Raw genomic sequence first — 22249 nt, forward strand, 5'->3', positions numbered from 1 at the left:
CCCCGGGCTCAAGGGGCTGGAATTCCTGCTTGGGCTGGAATTCCTGCTCAGGTTGGGGCCAGGCCTGTGTGTTCACAGTCCTGGTTCTGCCCAGAGCTGGATCTGTCCCTGGTTTGTGTATCTTCCTTGAAGACTCATTAAAGCAGGATTGGGATTGGCAGGATATCCCTGAGTGTCTCCAGGAATTATCTGTTCCCTCCCTCTGCTCTCCCTGCAAGATGAAATCATGGAATCCTGGAATGGTTTGGGTGGGAAGGAGCTGAAATCCCATCCAGTGCCACCTCTACCATGGCAGGGACAGCTCCCACTGTCCCAGGTTATCCCAGCCTGGCCTTGGGCACTTCCAGGGATCCAGGGACAGCCCCAGCTGCTCTGGGAATTCCATCCCAGCCCCTCCCCACCCTCCAAGCCAGGAATTCCTTCCCAATATCTCATCCATCGCTGCCCTCTGGCAGTAGGAGACCATTCCCTGTGTCCTGGCACTCCAGGCCCTTGGAAATTTTCTCTCTCCATGTTTCCTGCAGCTCCATCAGGTCCTTGAAGGCCACAGTGAGGTCACCCCTGAGGTCACCCACTCCAGGTGAACAATCCCAACCCTCCCAGCCTTTCCTCCATCCCTCTGATCTTCCTGGGTTCTCCTGATCCTCCAGGCTCTCTCCAACCTGTCCATGATTCAGAGGAGCTGGAAACGCCGAGCGTGAACCCTCAGAGTGAATCTCACAGAGGTGCTGAGCCCTCTGGAAAGCTGGGAATGGTTTAAGCCCATCCTGTGCTTTCCAGGGCACCTTGGAGGTCTTAGAAAACATTCTGTACAAACTGGATTATCCACACACGTTTAAATGAAAGTTTGAAGTTGCCTTACCAAAGGGGTTTTATATTGATTAAAAAGAAATGCCCCAAATTTGCAGCAGCTTTTTTAAGACCCAAGTGAGAGGTTCCAGGCTTGGTTTAGTGGTTGAATCCCTTCATCTGGAGCTCATCACGAGCTCCTTGCTCTTCTTGGGGGGCTCTGGTCGCCTCCTTCCCCTTCAAAAATCAACGAAAATGAGGAGATGGGAATTTTTAAGGAGCTGAGGTTGCCCCTGGTGAGATGCAAATGCCTCCTGGTTTATATTTCTCTATGCAAATAAGCTTTGAAGTAGTGCTTGAATTTCATTCTGGTCCAGTGGATCAGCGTGAGGGCTCTTGGTGCTTAAACTCATTCAAGTTCAAAATGGAGCTGGGTTTAGAACTGTGGAAAGGAAAATAACTTGCACTAGTTTGGTATTGTAAAGTGGCCATCCCACTCTGCTTATTATTTTTACACAGGTTTCTTAAGGTGTAAGAAGTTATTAAAGTTATTTAAAGTGGGTTTAGTTTTTATTTGATGGGTGATAGAAACATTCAGAGATGTGATAATGCCCTGGTGAAGATGGATAAATAAATTAAAATCCATCAGCTGCTATCAAGAAGAGGATACCAGAGTAGAAAGCAGCACACCTGGACACTCACTCCAAGATCTTTGGGTTGGGGTCAGGGAACTGATGTTTTATTCCCATTTAATAAAGATTTTAGTTAATAATTGAATCAAAATGAAATGGCTTTGAAAAAGGGAATTTTGCGTAGCCCTGTTTTGCTTTAGGGAATTTCTGGGTGGGATTTGTGTAGCCCTGGTTGTTTTGTGGGAATTTTCAGCTGGAATTTGAGTGTGGGAATTTTTGGGTGGAATTTGTTTAGCTCTAGTTTACTCTTGAGAATTTTCAGGTGGGATTTGCGTATCCCTGGTTTACTCTTGGGAATTTTCAGGTGGGATTTGTGTATCCCTGGTTCACTCTTGGGAATTTTCTGGTGGGATTTGTTTACTCTTGGGAATTTTCTGGTGGGATTTTTGTAGCCCTGTTTTACTCTTGGGAATTTTCAGGTGGAATTTGTGTAGGTGTCTTTTGTCTGCAGGAATTTCCAGGCCAGATTTTTGTAGCCCCATTTTACTGTGAGAAATTCCCAGGTAGGGTTTGGTCATCCCATTTTACTCCAGGGAATTTTCGGGTGGGGTTTGTGTAAGCCCTGGGATGAGAATTTTGGGGTGAGAATTTTGGGATGGGATTTGTGTAGCCCTGCCTTGTTGGGAATTTTCGAGTGGGATTTTTGCAGCCCTGCTTTGCTTGTGGGAATTTTCAGGAGGGATTTGTGTAGCCCTTGTTTACTCTCAGGAATTTTCAGGAGGGAATTGTGTAGCCATGGTTTGTTTGTGGGAATTTTCAGGGTGGGATTTTTGCAGCCCAGGTTTGAATGTGGGAATTTTGGGGTGGAATTTGTGTAGCCTTTGTTTACTATCAGGAATTTTCAGGGTGGGATTTTTGCAGCCCAGGTTTGTTTGTGGGAATTTTCGGGGTGGAATTTTTGCAGCCCAAGGTTGTGGGAATTTTCAGGGTGGGATTTTTGCAGCCCAGATTTGTGGGAATTTTCGGGGTGGGATTTTTGCATCCCTGCTTTGTTGGGAATTTTGGGGTGGGATATTTGCAGCCCAGGTTTGTTTGTGGGAATTTTCAGGGTGGGATTTTTGCAGCCCAGATTTGTGGGAATTTTCAGGGTGGGATTTTTGCAGCCCAGATTTGTGGGAATTTTCAGGGTGGGATTTTTGCATCCCTGCTTTGTTGGGAATTTTCAGGAGGGATTTTTGCAGCCCAAGTTTGTTTGTGAGAATTTTCGGGGTGGGATTTTTGCAGCCCAGGTTTGTTTGTGGGAATTTTCGGGGTGGGATATTTGCAGCCCAGGTTTGTTTGTGGGAATTTTCGGGGTGGGATTTTTGCAGCCCAGGTTTCTGGGAATTTTCGGGGTGGGATTCTTGCAGCCCAGGTTTGTTTGTGGGAATTTTCAGGAGGGATTTTTGCAGCCCAGGTTGGTTTGTGGGAATTTTCAGGGTGGAATTTTTGCAGCCCATATTTGTGGGAATTTTCGGGATGGGATTTTTGCAGCCCAGGTTTGTGGGAATTTTCAGGAGGGATTTTTGCAGCCCAGGTTTGTTTGTGGGAATTTTCGGGATGGGATTCTTGCAGCCCAGGTTTGTGGGAATTTTCAGGAGGGATTTTTGCAGCCCAGGTTTGTGGGAATTTTCGGGATGGGATTTTTGCAGCCCAGGTTTGTGGGAATTTTCGGGGTGGGATTTTTGCAGCCCAGATTTGTTTGTGGGAATTTTCAGGGTGGGATTTTTGCATCCCTGCTTTGTTGGGAATTTTGGGGTGGGATATTTGCAGCCCAGGTTTGTTTGTGGGAATTTTTGGGGTGGGATTCTTGCAGCCCAGGTTTGTGGGAATTTTCAGGAGGGATTTTTGCAGCCCAGGTTTGTTTGTGGGAATTTTCAGGAGGGATTTTTGCAGCCCAGGTTTGTGGGAATTTTTGGGGTGGGATTTTTGCAGCCCAGGTTTGTTTGTGGGAATTTTCAGGAGGGATTTTTGCAGCCCTGCTTTGTTGGGAATTTTGGGGTGGGATTTGTGTCCAACCTTCTGCCCTCAGTGGAAACCCCACCCTGGGGACTGCTGTGATCTCTGGGCCTTTTCGGCCTCCTGCTGCAATAACCACAGAGAGCAACCTCCCCTGATAGGCCTGGGCAGCACCCGCAGGAAATGTCAGGTATTTCAGGCAAGGAAATGAGTTTAAAAGCTAAAAAAGCTTCAGGAAACCCTGCAGGGAACCATCCCTTCCTCCTCAGCATCCCTGAGCTCAGCCCTGAGATGATGAGTGTGTTACACTGAAAAACAGGGAATTTGTCGTGCCCAGCACCTGCTCTGTGCCACACCTGCCCTTCCCCTCATGTCAAACCTTGTATTTTTAAAAGAGCAGCTTGTCTGGGCAGGGCCTGGCTGTTTTAGCAGCTTTTTGGTGGAGCTCTTCGCGCTCTGCCAGGCTTTGATAAATAATGCAAATGACAGACAGGTCGATAGAGATGTAGATGAAGTAAAACAAGCCTGGTCTGAGGCATCAGAAGGCTCAGAGTTAAATTAATTGATGGAGATGATAAAGGGCTGCTTGTTAAAGCTGCACAGGACCTGGTGCTGGGAACACCTCGTTAAGGTTGGAGCTGCTCAGCTCTCGAGCCCCACGTTCAGGGAATTTCTGTCTGTGTCCATCAGGCAGAAAATCAGTTTACAGCTGCAGAAGTGCAGGAAAATACAGGCACAGGTCTGAATTTAGCAAGCAGATACAGTGTGGGAATTCAGGGAGGAAAGCTGCTGGCAGCAAAGGAAAAACCTCTCATTGGCATCATGTCTGGAGGGCCTTTACACCAGTTTTTTATTTTGGGATAAGGTTAAAAGAGGGATGTGAGTTTTCACCCCAGCAGGAACCTTATCATTGCATCATTAAAGCTGGAATAGGCCTCCAAGTCCAGCATTTGAGCAAATCCCACCCTGCCCATGAATCCTGTCATGAAGTGCCAGCTCTGCTTGTTTTTTGAACCCTTCAGGGTGGGTTTTAAAAGCTGACCCTCCACTTTTATGTGATGCTTCTTCTCATTTTTTTGTGCACAGAGTGGATTTTGGGCAGCAGCCAGGGCAGAGCTGGCCAGGCCGGGCAGGAGCAGCGTGGCTGAATGCAAAGCTGGATTTTTTAGCAGCTTTTTGATGTGCCAGGTGAGGAAAACCCTGCTGCAAGGAGCAGCTGGTGATCCATAGGTGTGGTGATTCCACAGGGAGCGAGGCTGGGAGCAGGTGGATCCTGAACCTGCCCCGTGCCCGTGGCTGAAAACACTTTGTTTCCACAGAGATGGATTGGGAGGGGTGGAAAAGCCCAGAGCAGCTGGGATTTGTGCTATAAACTCCACTTATCCTCCCCTTTTTTCTTCCAGAAGCTGAATCTGTCAAATTTTAAGTGTTTTCCCTCCAAGTTCTGCCTTTTCAGAGCTCGCTGCCTCAGTTTCCCTGAAATTAAATTATTTGGGGGCATCCATGGAAAGCAGCAGCAGCTTTTCCCTCTCGTCTGCATGACCAGCACACGGAATTCCTGCAGATTTTCAGCCCTGCTTTGTTCTGGGGAATTCTGGGGGTGGATTTGTTTAGCCCTGGTTCGTTTGTGGGAATTTTCAGGTGGGATTTTTGGTGACCCTGGTTTACGCTGGGAGTTTTTTGGGTGGGATTTGTGTAGCCCTGGCCTCACTCTTCAAACTGCAGAAAACCCTTCGAGAAAGCTGGTTGGCAACACCGGCGACTGGAGAGTGTTGTTAAACCCCAATAATTTATATTTTTTTTATAATGAATGCCTTGTTCAGGGGCTCTCCAGTGTCCCATGAGCAATTTGAGAGAGAGGGGGACCCCAGGAGAGATCAATATTTGGATTTTTTGGTGAATCCCAGCTCTGTAACCATCCCAGGGCTGGAATCCTGGCTAGGAATGCTTATATTGGAATATTAGTGGTTGTTTTAGCGTAAATAACAGCACAGTGGAATCCTTCCCTGCAAAAACTTCTCTATTCCTGTGAAAAAATGGAAATATTGTAAAAGCTTTTGTGTCAGGATTATTGGACAGTTGTTTAGACCAAAACTTTTTGGTGTATTCTCTGAAGCAATTGATTTTGGGGCCAGAGCAGGAATGATGTTATTCAATTAAAAAGGCCTAAAATGAAGATTTTTGAACAAGCAAGAAGTAAAGTTTTGGAAAAGACAACAAGTCCATTTAAACAAGGGAAAGGAAAAACATGTTGGGTTTGGGGGGATTTTTTTTTTTTTAGGAAGAGCTTGATGAATGTCAGCTTTTAAAACCCATAAAAAGCAACAGTTAAGAAAAATATGGTTTGGGGTTGTTTTTTGGGGTTGGTTTTTTTTTTGCTTTTGTATAGATTTGGACCTTGTATGTGGAACTGATTTTTTTTCAAGTCAAGTTTCCAGCCTTCTAAAAGCCATCAATATTTCAGAAGCACAAGAAAAGTTGGTTTACAAACTGTTGGGTTATATTAAATAATATATCTATACTTGTGAAGAAAACAAAAAATCAATGGGTACTGCAAGTTTAGCTCTGAAAGAAACCTGAAGAAATGTCAGCAGCTCTTTTCTGAGCTTTTTCCATTGTGCCCATCAAATGTTTGTAATTATTTTTAATATTGGCTTTTACTTTGTGGTAAACTTTATGCTGAGCATTCTTGGGGGAGCCTAAACTCATTTATTTTATCCTCAAGGGTGAGTTTACAGAGATCTTTAAATGTTTCTCTGAGAAGTGGCAGTGAGATGTTGGGCAGTGAAATGTCCTGCCCTGTCCATGAGAAAATCCCAGTTTTTCCCTCTCTCTGCTGGTTCTGGGGGTTGTGATGCTCAAACTTCTGCCTCAAGTGGCCAAAAGGTTAAGAAATAAACCCAAATAAACTAAAACTCATTTTTTGTCCAAGCAGTTTGATGAGAGAACTGTGAAGATTTTGGGGGTGTGTGGTGATTATTTCCTTTTTTGATACTGTTACCTGACCTGTTTAAGGTGCTTTTACCCTTAAAAAAAATAGAGATTATAGCAGAAAGAATGGCCAACATTGAGCATATCATTGAATCATCTATTCAGTTCAGAAATATTGTTAAACATCCTCTGACCTTCGGGGTTTTGAGAGCACCTGTAACAACTCCCACTGATGATCCTTGAGGGTCCCTTCCAGCTCGGGATATTCTAGGATTTTATGATAATAGATACGCTTTTTAAAATACAACCAGTTTATAAACAAGCGAGGATTACCCCCTGTGTGTCTGTAGTCAGCATTACAGCACATCCCGGTTTTATGTGGAATTTTATGTGGAGTTTTATGTGGAATCCAATCCTGGCTTGCAGTGGAGGTGCTGGCGCTGCACTGGGAGAGAGCTCTCAGTAAAACACTCAGAGCCTGTAAAAACCCAAGTGCTGCTTGTGGGGAGCAAGAACATCCCAGTCTTGTTCCAGGAGGGAACAGATCCAGTGGGATCCCTAAAAGTGGCAGCTCCCAGAATTTAATACTGCCACATCTCCTGCTGCCACATTAAATCCATTCCTTCTGCAATTAGTTTGATTGATAAAAGTTTCTAAACCTGCCCAGCCCTGGCTGTCCAGCTGGTGGAGTCCCCATCCCTGGAAGTGACCAAAAACCCTCTGGATGTGGCACCTGGGGACAGGGGTTGGTGGTGACCATGGGGACTGGGTGATCCTCAAGGTCTTTTCCACCCTCAACTGCTCTGTTCCCAGTTTATTGCCCCAAATTCCCTGTTTGTGCTTCCAGTGAATGCAAATGGACTGGGGGAAGGTCAGGAATGGGAAGGAGCAGCTGCTTTTGGGGGAAGGTGGGAAACAGCAGCTCCATGAGCTGCCAGGATTAGTTAAATCTCCATCTTCACACCCACAACCACCTTCCTGCCCTGGGAATTTGGAGCAGAAATGCTGGAGTGGAGGTGCTTTGCTGCCCTTCCGTGCCTGATGCCAGCATGGAAAATGGAGCTGACACAAACTGGGAGTATCCAAATGATTTGTAAGTATCTGGGCTAATGAATGAGTTAGAGCTCTGTCAATATTTGCAGCCAGGGCTGTGGAATTAGCGTGGGTAATGCATGCAGGAGATGTAATTTTCAATTTACTTATCAGTGTAAACATTCATTTAAAGCTGAAGGTAAGCCTGGTTTACAGAACTTTGCTTGCTGGGAAAGCAGGGAAATTTATAATTTACATTTTCCAAAGGAAGGCTGCTCACAGATACCCAAAGCAGGGGTTTTTTGGTGTTAGTTTGCTGTGCAAAATTCAGTTCTTCCCCAAACACCCAGCCAGATTCTTACATCCCATGGAAGATGACTTGATGTGTTATTCCAAGTGTATTTTTCCATGTTCATTGTGGTTTTTTTTTTCCCTGAAAACACAAGGAAGTCTATCCCAAAACAAATCTTCTTGTCTCTCTCAGTTTTTTCCCGTTATTGTTGAGCAGATCATAATCTCATCCACGGTGGATGCGGGACTGAAAAATTCCAGCGAGTTCTCGTTTACCAGTGTTGCCAAGGGAAGGAATTCTCTCCAAAGATCCAGCTTTAATATAAAAGAAGAATAGCTGATATTACCATGTTTAGATCCAAAAACTGGTAAAGGAGCCCTGCTGATGTTCAATATCAGCTGGATTCTGTGGGCCTTGTGTAGGATAATTTTTGGAGGTTGGATTTGTGGTTCTGCGATGAGGAGCTGGAATAATTACATCCCTAAAAAAATCTACTGCCCTGGAGCTGCGTGTCAGGAAAATCCCCCTCTGATAGATTTCTTTTCAATCGTAATCAAATTGAAGGAATTCGGTATTTTTGGGATATGATTAAAATGTAACGGAATGTGGCAGAGGAGCTGGGTTTATCCCAGAGTTATTGATGCAGCACAGCACAAGGGTTTGTGCACAGCTGCTTAAATCAACAATTTTGTTTTATATCTCAGTTAACATTCTCCCAGGGAAAGGAAACAATTGATCCCATCAAACCTCGTTCTTGTCTGACACCACTTTTTGAAGTGTTTCAGGTCGGGGCTGGCAGGGGGAGGTGAATTATCTCCTGTCTGCACAGAGCAGGCACCACCCGCCACTTCTTGTTCCTTGCTGAGTTCCCCGTGGCTGTTGTTTTATGGAAATAACTGGAATGCTGGTGTTCTGCTGAATCTCAGCCCTGGTGGAATTCAGCTCCAGGCCATCACACCAAAATCTGCTGGAACTTTCTCCCCCAGCCTCTCCTGGCAGGTGGAATCGATGGAGATGGTGCAGCAGCAGGAATGGGATGAAGGCTCTGACATCTGTGGGGGGAAAGAAACCCCACAGACACGGGGGAGGGAGGGAAATAACCTTAATTTTGAGAGTTTGGCATTAACTGGGAGGGCCTGAGGAGGAGAGCAGGCCCCTTGTGCCGGTGACAGCAGGAGAGCCGGGGGACAAAGCCCGTGCAGGGACCAGCTGTGCACCCAGGCACTTGAGGAGGCGAAGAGGCGTCCCTGGAACATCTGTGCAGCACAGAAACCACGGTGGGAAGGAGCTGCCAGGGCAGCCAGGCTCAGGCTGTGCTCAGGGATAAACAACTGCTCCTGTCTGAGCCCTTTTTCTGTGCATTTCTCAGCACCAGGGAGCGGGGAAGGAGCTGAGTGCCAGGTGGGAGAGCTTCTGGCACATCTGGGAGAGCAACAGGGCTGCAGCAGAGATCCCTCACAGCCCGTGTGGCACCGAGGCTGAGGTTCTTGCCACAGGCTTTGCGGCAGGTTTGGGGAAACGTTCTGGAAACGTGCTCTGCACTGTGCCTGCTGCTCGTCCAACCTGAGAAATCCATTTCCTTCCACAGCCCCTTCCAAACAGCCAGGGATGGCTCCCCTTTGCTCCTTCATCAAAGCTGGAAGAGGTCACTGGTTCCCACCGTCAGATGTGAGGCAATTCCTTGATCTTCAAATCCTTTCCCTCGGATTAATTCCTGTAAAGGTGGCTGAGAGGTTCCCAGCTTGATTTTAGGAGCAGAGCCGGGGCTTGCTCCCTGCTGCTGTTTGATCAGCAAGTCCCCAGCTATTTTCCTGAGTTTTGGAGCCACAGGTGGCTGAGTCTTTGTAGTTTTAACAGCACCTTTTGTGCAGGGACACTGAACCTCCTCGGGGCTTTGATGTCCCCACAGCCAGAGCTCTGTAACTCAGCACTGAGGTGACATCCTGGTAAAACAGAGCCCTTCAGGTGCTCTGGGAACACTGAGTCTCAGCTGCTCACACCCTCGCCATCCAGGACAAACCAAACTCACCACGTTGGTTTGGAGCACAGAGGGATGAGCTGGTGGCTCAGGTGCTGCTGCCTGTGGGGCAGGGCTGCTTGGGAGGCTGCACGTGCTTCTCCCACATCAAATTCTGTAAAAGTCTCCGGGGTATCAAATGTAAAAGTGTCCAGTTCTTTTCCCCAGGATCAGGATTGACGAGCAGAGAGACAGTTTTTGCGTTCGGATTTTGGATGTTTATTTTACCTCATCTATATTACGTTTTTACAGACATTTTTAATACACACTAACTTAACAAGCTACAAATGGCGACCTCAGGCTCTGCCCACAAGGCCTTTTAAGCATAAACTATCCAACTATCAACTGCCAACTGATTTATTTTTGCTTTTAACCCAATAACCAGTTCCACACTGGTACCTTTCCATCCAATCACCCAACACCACCCAAAACCATGAAGAAGGAAGAAAGGCAAAGACAAACCAGCACCCAAGAACTTTCATCTTTTCTCTTATCCACTACTCTGTCTCAAATTCTATATTTTTCACCTAGTGACTTAACATCATTCTATCTAATTCACAGATTCACCTTCTCCACTCAGTTTTAGAAGCCTTCTCCATGGTGTTAAGTCAAACCCAGTGTTCTCCCGAGTGCCCGAGCTTGTCGGCACAGATGAAGGGACATTTTCTGTGCCTGGGACTCCAGCACAATTCCCCTTCGCTCCCTGCTGGCACTCAGTGATCCTGTCACAAGGCCATTAACACCTCCAAGGCTTTATTTATTCTGGCATTTCCGCAGCCTCAGCACGGGATGGGCCAGCCGGTCTTTGTTGTTTTCTTTCCTTTCTTTACCTGGATTCGGTATTTACGCGTGGGTTTCACCCTTTCATTTTATCCCCTGTGTCTGACAGAGAGGCGGGAGTGGAAAACCTTTTTTGTCACCCTCCAATTCTCACCTGTGCAGGTGCCACGTGTGGAGGGAAAGATTCCATGGAAAAACCCCGGGGCGGGGAGCTGGGTGCTGCTCCTGGAGGAGGGAAGCTGTGATTCTGTGATCTGTGATCTGTGCTCATCAGATCGCTGCCGTGGCATTTGATTCCTCCTGGGTTTTCACAGTGACTTCCTCCATTTGCTCCTGCTGGATGAGTCAGGAATGCAGAGCCCTGAGCTGCTGCAGTGTCCCTGCTCTGTCCTGCCTCGCTGCATCAGCCGCTCCCTGCCCGGCTCCTGCCTTCCCTCCCCGACAATTTGGAATTCGCATTCCGTAAATTCACGGGCTGAGAGGCGCGGGGCTCTCCCAGAAAAACAACAACAAAAAAAAAGATGTTACTGTGCTGTTACCCCAATGAAAAAGCGCCCAATTCATGTCTCAGGAACCCTTCCACCTTTCCCTGACAGCTCCAGGTGCCCATTCTGAGGATTTCTGAGCCACCCAGGTGGGCTTGGGAAGGGCTGTTCTCTGTCCCTCTTCACTGCTGTACCTGCAGGGGCAGGTGGCGTTCTCCAGGAGGGAAAGGGTCCCATGGTGTTTCCCAGGGGGAAAAAGTCCTGTGTCTGAAGGGGCAGATTGTTGTTTTCCAGGAGGGAAAGGGTCCTGTGATTTTTTTTTTCCAAGAGGGAAAGGATCCCATGTTGTTCCACAGGAGAGAAAGGATTCTATGTTGTTTTCCAGGAGGGAAAGGATTCCATGTTGTTTTCCAGGAGGGAAAGGGTCCTGTGATTTTTTTCCAAGAGGGAAAGGATCCTGTGATTTTTATTTTTTTTTTCCAAGAGGGGAAGGGTCCCGTGTTGTTCCCCAGGAGGGAAAGGATTCCATGTTGTTTTCCAGGAGGTGAAGGGTCCTGTGATTTTTTTTTTCCAGGAGGGAAAGGGTCCTGTGATTTTTTCCAAGAGGGAAAGGATCCCATGTTGTTCCACAGGAGAGAAAGGATTCCATGTTGTTTTCCAGGAGGGAAAGGATTCCATGTTGTTTTCCAGGAGGGAAAGGGTCCCGTGATTTTTTTCCAAGAAGGAAAGGATCCCATGATTTTTTTTTCCAAGAGGGAAAGGGTCCCGTGTTGTTCCCCAGGAGGGAAAGGATTCTATGTTGTTTTCCAGGAAGGAAAGGGTCCTGTGTCTGAAGGGGCAGATTGTTGTTTTCCAGGAGGGGAAGGGTCCCATGTTGTTTTCCAGGAGGTGAAGGGTCCTGTGATTTTTTTTTCCAGGAGGGAAAGGGTCCTGTGATTTTTTTCCAAGAGGGAAAGGATCCCATGTTGTTCCACAGGAGAGAAAGGATTCTATGTTGTTTTCCAGGAGGGAAAGGATTCCATGTTGTTTTCCAGGAGGGAAAGGGTCCTGTGATTTTTTTTTTCCAAGAGGGAAAGGGTCCTGTGATTTTTTTTTTCCAAGAGGGAAAGGGTCCTGTGATTTTTTTCCAAGAGGGAAAGGATCCTGTGATTTTTTTTTTCCAAGAGGGAAAGGGTCCTGTGATTTTTTTCCAAGAGGGAAAGGATCCTGTGATTTTTTTTTTCCAAGAGGGAAAGGATCCTGTGATTTTTTTTTTCCAAGAGGGAAAGGATCCCATGTTGTTCCACAGGAGAGAAAGGGTCCTATGTTGTTCCCCAGGAGGGAAAGGATTCCATGTTGTTTTCCAGGGGGGAAAGGGTCCTGTGTCTGAAGGGGCAGATTGTTGTTTTCCAGGAGGGGAAGGGTCCCATGTTGTTTTCCAGGAGGGAAAGGGTCCTGTGATTTTTTTCCAAGAGGGAAAGGATCCTGTGATTTTTTTTTTCCAAGAAGGAAAGGATCCCATTATTTTTTTTTCCAAGAAGGAAAGGGTCCCGTGTTGTTCCACAGGAGGGAAAGGATTCCTTGTTGTTTTCCAGGGGGGAAAGGGTCCTGTGTCTGGAGGGGCAGGTTGTTGTTTTCCAGGAGGGGAAGGGTCCCATGTTGTTTTCCAAGAGGGAAAGGATCCTGTGATTTTTTCCAAGAGGGAAAGGGTCCCGTGTTGTTCCCCAGGAGGGAAAGGATTCCATGTTGTTTTCCAGGAGGGAAAGGGTCCTGTGATTTTTTTTTCCAAGAGAGAAAGGATCCTGTGATTTTTTTTTTTTCCAAGAGGGAAAGGATCCTGTGATTTTTTTTCCAAGAGGGAAAGGATTCCATGTTGTTTTCCAGGAGGGGAAGGGTCTTTTTTCCAAGAGGGAAAGGGTCCCATGTTGTTCCCTAGGTAGGGAGAGGGTCCAGTGCCAGCCCCAGCTGGTCCTGGCTGTGGGATGCGCACCAGACTGACTGGGATCAGCAACACAACCCTTGTGCTCCTTCCAGCTGGGAGGAATTTAGGGATTCATCCATCTGTGACAGAGCAGAGGATGAACATTTTCCTCACCCTAACCAAATTTTCCGACTGGGGAGACCAGCCACCGTGTCTGGGATCAGGTCTTTTATCAGGGAGGGGATTCTGCTCTTTTCTGACTCCTGGAGAAGTTTTGAAGATTCCTCAGCACTTCAGAGAGAAAACCTTGCTGTTTTCTCCTGTTTTAATTGTATGGGCAGGAGCAGAATAAGAAATCAGCTCTTTTGGATCTGTCAATTTTCAGAAGCTGTTAAGCTGTTCCGGTTTAATTTTGGTTAAGAGCCGTTCCATTATGGATGCAGGGAGGAAGCCATCCCTGATGACCCTCGGGACATGCCAAAGTGCTTTAAGATCAGTTTGGGCAGTCAGAGATGTGTGAGTAATAAAACGTCTGCTCCGGGAAGGGCCTTTGCCCACCCTTGGCAGGGGAACCTGGCAAGAAGCTCTTCCACGGCTCTGCTGCTCCTTCCCATCCCTCTGCCTCCTTCAGGAGCCCTCTCCATCTTTTCCTTTCCATCTTTCCTCTGATTTTTTTCCTTTCTTTCCCAGCAAACCTCCGAAGTTAAGGCACCACAAGATGCAACATGACATAATCAATAGAGAAACTTTCCCAGCTTGCCAAGGCTTGGGATTTTTTTTTTTTTCTTTTTAATTTTTTTTTTTTCTGAAGTGTCTTGCTATCTGTCAGCATGTGCTAATTGAGCCTACACACCCATATGGCACCTGCTTCCTGGAGGGAAGCGTTTCCATAGCCCTGGAGAGCACAGAGAGTGCTTGGGAGGGAAGCATTTGCCTGGGAATGTTGTATTCCTGGTATTCCTGGAAAACAAACTGGGGATGGTACCCACAGGGCTCAGTCACAGGGCCTTTGGTGTCATTGCTGTGCTGCTCAGGACGCTGACACTGGGTGAGTTGTGCTAGGCTTGGCTTAAATTTAGAACTGTGGAAGGTTTTAGTGCTGAGGAGGGTGAGAAATATGATGTGATGGGGGTTCTAATGAGCCCAGATGGGGCAGCAGCTCTGTTAAACCCGAGGAACAGTGGCTGTGATGCCCAGACCTCACCGGGAATGGCTCAGAGGCAGATGCACCCACTCCAGCTGAGTTCAGCACCCGGAATTTCACACTCCCAACCTCCCCGAGGCTGCCTCACCAAAACCTCAGCCAGGGTTCAGGAGCCCTCAGGCGCTGGGGAAGGCTGGGCTCCACCTTGGAATTCAGGAGGCATCTGGTGGGGAAGGGAGGTGCTCCCTCCCATCCACAGATGGGCAGACAGAAGGAGAAGGGGCTGCCTGAGCCACGCGTGGAGAGGGAGGGGGGAAAAAAAAACCCCAAACAGCCATGAGTTTTGCTCTGAGAGGGAAACAAAACACACTTGGTGACGTTCTCAGGGGCTGGGGCTCCCTCAGCCTGGTCACCAGCTCAGCAGATGTGCCAGGAGGCCTGGGAGGTGTGAATTCCTACAAGTGTGTGCAGATGGGCACTGCAGGGAACTCGTGGAGCTGTGGGCAGGCAGCCAAAGGTTTGGGATCAGTGGGGTTGGCACAGGCACCTCCTGAACCCCCTGGTCAGCCCCCAAAATGCAAGAGCAGCACCCAAAGAGGAGGAACTGGGCTGTTTCTGGTAGAAAAGCCACTGGGGTTCAGGGCTGAGTTGCTGTGCCACGGCCTGTGGTGCCGTGTAAACCGTAATTCCAGGGCTTTGGGATTTTGGGGGTGTGCAGGGAAGTTAAACAGCTCAGTTGGGTACCCAGAGTCTTCAGATCTGGCTTTTTAGGAATGTTGATGACACAACCACGCAGATTTGGCTCTGAAATCAGTGGGTTGCTCTCAAAAGGCGAGATGAGCCTGTGTCTAGGCGTTTTCTCCTTCCTTTTGCTGTCCTGAGCATTCCTTGGTGCTCACTGAGTGGCACAAGAATCATAACAGGAGTAGTGTGGATCAAACTGTGCCTTCCATCCTCCCCATCCCTCAGGGCTGTTTTGCTGCAGAAATGGCACTGATTAAACTCTGTGTGACTCTGTGCTCGTGTTTGATGCCAAACCTGGACAGAGGAGGGATTGTCCCCCAAAAAGCTCTGGGGTTTTGTTGGTTAAGCACGATGGAATCGCTGTGTGCACCCAGACCCCACATCTGTCTGAGCTTTGATGTTGGGCCCTAAAAACACCTGCAACAAGCAGGAGAAATGAAATCCCCACTCCCACACAGCAGAGCTCTGTGACCAGCCTGAGAGCAGCTAAAGCCCCACGGGCTAAGGCTCGATAAAGTGATTTTATGATCACTCAAAATCCATTTACTTTTCCCATGTCCCTTTTCTGGTTCTGCCTGCCCGCTGTCTGTAAGGGCGAGCTCTGCACTTGTAGCTCTTGTTCAAAATGAATTGATGGTGTTTTTCAGTGCCTCACAACTGTTATTGAGTGGTTGGTGGGGATTTTTAGGGGAGGTTTCCTACAGAAACTGGGGTTTGCTGGAATCCAGTACTTTCCAGAGTATTTGTACCACTCAGAGGCCAAAAAACGCAGCTGATAAGAAGTCCCAGCACATTTGTGTGTGAACGAGAGGCTGATAACATTCACCCACCTCTCTGCAGTGGATTGTCACAAGAATTGTCATCTGAGAATCTCTTGATCCTCGTGTTGCGGTTCTGAGGGACTCTGTCGCTCCTGTGACACCAACGTGATCACCCTCAGTCGCTTGGCAGGGAGGCTGGAAACAGCCCCGTGCAGATTTGTGGGGTTGGGACAAAACATTTTGTTTTCCTCCAGGGCCTGATCCTGCTAAAGGCACTGGGCACTGGAGCTGCCTCGTGGAGCTTTGGGGCATCCAGGAATATTTGGGTCAGTGATGCCTTAGGATTTCAGTTGACAAAGCAGACCTTATTTCACACTGGTGACCCCAAAACTGAGCTCAATTCCATCTGTGGAATTTGTTGGCTTTAAGCATTCCAGCTTTTTCCCATTTCATGCAGCATGATGGCACCTTCCAGCTGCTGCAGCGCCAGTTTTAACCAGGATAAATCCCCACAGAGGCTCTGATCCAAGGGGAGATGTGGGTTATGGGGCTGAGAACTGGGCTGAGCACGTAACTCCTGAAATTTAACACCTGTGGCTGTGTATCCTGCAAGGGCTGCCCACCCTGGAATTTCCTTGGGAGCTGGAGTGGGGATTCATCGGAGCTGCCGTGGGCTCGGGGTGGGAATCCTTCAGAGCCAGAGGGGCTGAGCACTGCTGAGCCTCCAGGAGCATTTCCTACCCCTGACAGGGCACATCCCGCCGTGGAAGGGCCACAATTATTGGGATGTGAGGCAGCTGGAGCACAGGGAAGGCAGGAAAACCAATAAATACACCCCAAACCAGGAAAGTTGGCTTTGCTGGCTGGAGTTTGTTTGGGAAGGGAAGCGCCGGTGACCAGATGTGTGTGGGAGCAGGGAGGAGGTGCTGTGGGTTTGCAGAGCTGGTGGCAAACACAGAGTGGGCATAAATTGGATTGGAGCAGCTTGGATGGCTCCACACAGCAGTGGGTGTTGGCGGATCCAGCCTGGCAGGGCTGCTCTGGGAATATCCCGGGATTTGGGATGGAGGCACTGGGACTGCAGGGAGTTCAGCAGTGTCTGTGCTTCAGCTGGGGCCTGTCTGCTTACACAACAGGCTGAGGGGCTGGCATTGCAGCAGAGATGTTTTCCTGCCTGTTTTTCCGTGTGGGTGGAACTTGGTAGACAGGAATCCTCAGGTGGGGAAGGGGAATGAGTGCCTGGGGCAGAGGGAATGTGCTAAACTCGGCACTAATACGGAACCGAGGTCTCAGCCTGGCTATAAATTGCCACCTTGCAAAGCAATTTTGGCTTTTGCTGTGTTCTCACTTGTGATAAATTTGCTGGGAACTGGAGGTGTTTCGCCTCGGATGCCTTGAGCTGTTCCCTGAGTCTTTCCCAGGGCTTGGAGGGGGAATTTGTCTGTCTCCTGTGCACACACTGCACATCCTCAGAGACCCAGGGAGGTGTTTTCCTTAGGAAAACCTGCTGGTGCAGAGGGTTTGTCTCTCAGGAGCGAAGCTTGCAGGAAGTGGGGTGTTTATGGCTTGGAAGCTGCTCTTGGTGAGGGGTGGAGTGTGAGGCAGGAGGTGAAAGCTGAAGCTGTTGGTGTTCATTGCCCTGGCCTGGGGAAGAGCCCAGTGCCCTGCCCCATTCCCAGATCCCAGAAAATCAGCCAGACCCACTGATGGAAAAAGGCAGCTCTGGAATGGCACCAGTTAGTTTCCAATTGGGGTTTTCTGGTGGAATTTAAAAACAGGGCCTTTGACTTCCCAAAAATGCACAGTGAGAGCTGGGAACGTTCTCTGCTCTTTATTCCTCCCAATTTAAAAGATTGGGAAGTGTTTTTTGTTTGTTCTGCTGGGACAGTTCAGCCTGGAGGGTTGGGGTGACCGAGTTGTGACCTTCCAGTGCCTGAAGGGACCCACAGGGAACATGGAGAGAGAGGATTTCCAAGGGATGAAGGGACAGGACACAGGGAACGTCTTCAAATTGACTGAGAGCAGGGTTTGTATGGAATATTGGGATGAAATTCCTCCCTGCGGGGGTGGTGAGCGGCTGGGATGGAATTCTCAGAGAAGCTGTGGCTGTGCCATCCCTGGAAGTGCCCAAGGCCAGGTTGGACAGGGCTTGGAGCACCCTGGGACAGTGGGAGGTGTCCCTGCCCATGGCAGCGTGGAACTGGATGGGCTTTCAGGTCCTTCCAACACAACCCATTCCATAATCCCATAAATCTCTTCTTCTGGAGTGGCCACGTGGTGATGGCAGTGCAGAGCTTCTTCCCTTCTTCATCCGAGCCTTTGGGAGCCTGTTTCCAGTTACAGATTTCCATGATTTCTGCTGGAAGTCAGTATTCCATCCAGCCCTCCCATCCTGGTGGTCAGAGGTCCCACCTGCAGCTCCAACAATCCTGGGCAGGGTGGTGACTTCACTCCTGTCACCTCCAGCTCCGGGAATGCTGCAGCCAGAAGGAAGAATAAATCTATTAATGCACAGGAAGGGAAATTGGTGCCTGCTAACAGCAGCTAAATTTAACTGAGGGAGCCAAATCCTCTTTGGGGTTGAGCTGGGTGACGTCAGTGTCTTCTATAAATTTGGGATTGATTCTGCTGCGTTTAGGGCTGTACAAAGTCCGAGTGGTTTTGGTGTCCCTGTGTGTGAGGGAGTAAATGAAATAATGGGTAAAATGCTTGGGTTTTGTTGGCCCCCTCTCTGCTCCTGGAAGTGGAGAGGGGAAGTCCTGATCCGTGTCGGGATGAACTTTGCGTCTGGAGGACTTTGAAATGCGTTGGGATGAGCTTTGTGTTTGGAGACCTTGTAGTTACTGACTGCCTGCAAACGTCTTGGATTTGAGAAGGAATTTCTGCTCCATTTCTTCATTTAGAGCTGGTGCAGAGCCCCCTGTTCCTCAGACACGTCTCAGCAGTGACCTTTTCCAGCAGCGCTCGTTCCCTGAGCGCCGCTCGTGTTGCGTGTCCTCTCCGTGTCCATGGCGATGGAGAGACCCCGGAGCTGTATCAGGCAGCGAGGAGATGCTGATCAAATTCCACTTTCCATATGGTCACTTATTCTTACTTTTCCCGCAGGATTTAAACATGCAGACCACGGACAAATCCTGTTCCTCCTCTCTGTACATTTCCAGTCGCTGCCCTCACTGGGCTGTGTGTTCTGAACTTGGTTTTAAGTCTCCCTTCTCCTCCCAGTCCTGGGGGCTCGTTTGGCCAAATTTCTCCGTGTGTTGCACTTTGCATTTTGTCAGAAGCATTTGGTGCTGAGCTCTGCTGAGAACCTGGGCTTTGTCTGCTCTCACATCGCTCCTGCAGCTCTGGAAGCAGCTGATGCCTGAGGGTTTCATCTTTTCCATTTCCCAGGTATTTGTGTCCCTGCAGCTCTTTAGTGTGGAACTCCAAACTCCACACCCAGCAGCAGCTGCTGCCTCCCCACTTTGGGCAGACACAGCAATTCCTCTCCAGGCCTGGCAGCCAAGGACACCTCACTGCCTCAGGCCCCAGAGATGCAAACAAAAGGGAGCTGGGGGCAGCAAACTTGGGGGAAATCCCTTCATTCCCTGCAGCTGGAATTGGGAGATGAACCCCAATGTGCCAATGGACCCAACCTATAAAAGTGGGAAACCCGTGACTATCTGTCCATTTTGGGTGGGTTTTGTCTGCCTGAAATGCACCTGAAGGCCCTTCCATAAACAGAACTGTTTTTTATTCCCTGAATTTTGTCTGGCCTCTGGTTTTAGGGAGCCCCAAAAGGGCATCACAGCTACTGGAGAAAATATGTTCCTCATCCTCCAGCAGCCTTAAAACCCCCTTAGCTCCAAGGATGAACTCATCTCTCCAGGAGCTCAGGGAAGCTGTTGTGGGGTTGGTTTTGATACAGCAGTAAAAGACTCTTTCCTCTCTTGACAAGATCATTTTCGGTCTTTGCTTTCCCACACTTCCACATTATCACAGGACCAGCAAGATGATGCTGATATGCAATTTAATTTACTTTTTTTTCTTTCAGTTTGTATTTTAAAGGTGGTAGGAGCTGCAGCAGCCTTGGAGCTTAATTCGTTTGGAATTCATTTGGAAGTTCCTGAGCAACTTCAGGTAAAATTAGCAAACATTGCAATTAATTTATCCCAGTTACTCTGGCTAAAGATCCATTTCAGTGTTGTTTTATGATCGTGCAGAGCTAAGGAGGACACGAATAGACAAGAATGTGAATTTTTGGCACATTTTGGGGGTTTCTGTGTGGCTCATGATGCTGAAATTGCTCTGTTTGAGACTCTTTGAGCCGTGGGGGTCTGAGGATTTGGGCTGAGCCGGGGGAAGGAGTGACGTGAGCGTGACGGAGGTGCCCAGTGGGAGCCTCTCTCTTAAGGCTGGGCAGGCAGAGAGGGGCTGGAAATGGGAAAAGGGAGAGCAGGAACATGTCCTGGAGCTGTCCAATGCCTTGCAGATATTCCCTGCTCCTCTCACTGACCCGCCAGCCTCTCCAAAATCGCTTTGGCCTCGTCTCCTCTGAGGGTGAAGAGCTTTACCCTGAGGGGGAGGGGGTTGGAAAACCTTTATGGAAAAGATAATCCAGGTTTTTAAAGCACTTTCTCTCTTAATCTACAAGTTTTCTACTAGTGTGTCTAAAAACCAAGCCCCAGACTTCAGCCTCTCAAAGAAATAACTTGGGATTTGCTGCACAGCTCAGAATCAATTTTTAGATGCCTTCAAAATCCCCCCCAAACTCCTCTCTACCCTTTGTGTGATACATGTGATTTGTAGATCCAGGACCACCCTTAGTTTAGTTTGATTTAAATGCTGGAATGATTTAAAGAACGATTTTGATTTAAAGGCTGGGGTTTTCAGGAAAGATCCTTTGGCCAAGTGGAATTTTACGTACCCGCACTTTATAAATGCACAGAGTAAATATTGCAGATGCATTTTCAAAACCATCTCTGAGTTTATTAAACGCTCACGTTTTGTCAAACCCAAGGGGAATTCAGACAGTTTTGATTGTTTGGCCCTTGAACCCTCCTGTGCAACATCCTCTTGTGTAAATATGGGCAAACATCACATCCGTAGCCGTAGTTAGACACAAATAAATTGAGTTCTGTGACTCTTTGACCTCCTGTAAGTTGAATTCTGACAGCCCCGTGTCACCTCCTCAGCTGCCTCTGTGGCTGCTCTGGCTCCCCTGTGCTCTGCAGCAATTTTGGGGCTGGGCACAGCCATCCTGCAGTTGGAAATGTTGCACCTGGCTGATTCCTATCAGCAGCCGGGTTAATCCTCAATCCCTGCTCCTCCTGGAATCCTTACAGCTTCGCTGCACCTAATAAGGTGTAGATAATGAAGGATCTGTTGATATGGACAGTTATATCCCCTCTCACGCTCTTCCACCCTCCCCCAAACCCTTGGGGTCCCTCAGGCTTGTGGCTGATGCGACAGCGACGCTTGAACGGAGCCCTTGGCACACAAGAAGTTAACCCCAAGCTGTGCTGCTGCTGCTGCTGCAGATGGTTTCACTCTTGGACAGGGCTGGGAGAGAGCAGGATTTCATCCCCTCCTGTGCTCAGCGTGGAGACAGCTTCTGTCAGAGCCTGGGCAGCAGAGGCAGCAGCAGATGGGGTGAGTGGGACTCCTGGTTGTGAATGAACCCTTCTGCCTCCTCGTTCTCAGCACGGCTGACCACGGGCAGAGAAATAAATGCCTCACTCTGGCCAAGACAGAAGTTAAGCCTCTGAGTAGGATCCTCTTGGAGAAATCTGTGTTTACGCAGTGGTACAGAATTTTTATCTCCCCCGTTGCCTCTTTCTTCCCCTCCTATTCTGGTATCTCAGATTTTTCAACCCGTCTCTGTCGTGCATCTGATCTCAGAGTTGTGCTGCAGACAGGAGCAGATTTCCACGCCAGGGATCAGTGCCTGGGGTTGTAATCCCTGCGTGTCAACCTGGGCTCCTTGTCACTTCCAGAGCAGCAGCTCTTGATCCTCCTCATCCAGAGCCTCACAGAAGTTCCCAGGAACCGAGTGTCTGCCAGCATTAGCATTCCACAGAGCTGCTGCCACATGAAAAGGGGAAAATGACCTCTTGCCTTCCCCAGAACCCTGAAAAGAAGGGATTGTTCCCGGGGCAGTAACACCAGTCCCAACATGGCAAAGCTGTGCCTTGCTGGAGGAAATTAATTCATCTTGATGTGCGAGCCCTTCAGCAGAGCTCCTCTCTCTCGCTGTGCGAGCTGCTCGGAATTCTCAGCCTCTACAAGTTTGATGCTCCCGTGACCTGATTTCCAGAACCGCTGCCCATTTGCGATGCGGCTGGAGCTTCGCAGAGGTTTGGGGAAGGCTGTGCCTCCCAGGCCGTGTTCAGGCTCTGTAAATCCTGCCTGACCTTTTCCCAGTGACAAGGCCTCGGGCTCTGGCGGAGCCTGAAAGGAAGCACCAGGCGGAGAGCAGGGACTAGAGGGAAACGAGGCCTGCACTTGGCTTTTAGTGGCTTTTAGGAGCTTGGATGAATCATTTTCAGGTATAAGGATAGGGAGAGTGAAGGAGTAAGTTTGTGTTAGAGATGGGGATAATGTTCAGTCAGATTGAAGTCCACAGAAGTAGTTGATGAGTCACTGTGGGATGCTTTTTGCTACATCCCAATCCAGCATCTTGGGCTTCCTTCACAAGATCTACTTATTTCTGCTTTGTTGGAGGTCATGTTTATGGGTTGTGCCTACTTTTAGTCCCCATTTTCA

This window comes from Poecile atricapillus, chromosome 29 (assembly GCF_030490865.1).
Source record: "Poecile atricapillus isolate bPoeAtr1 chromosome 29, bPoeAtr1.hap1, whole genome shotgun sequence".
Taxonomy (NCBI): Eukaryota; Metazoa; Chordata; class Aves; order Passeriformes; family Paridae; genus Poecile; species Poecile atricapillus.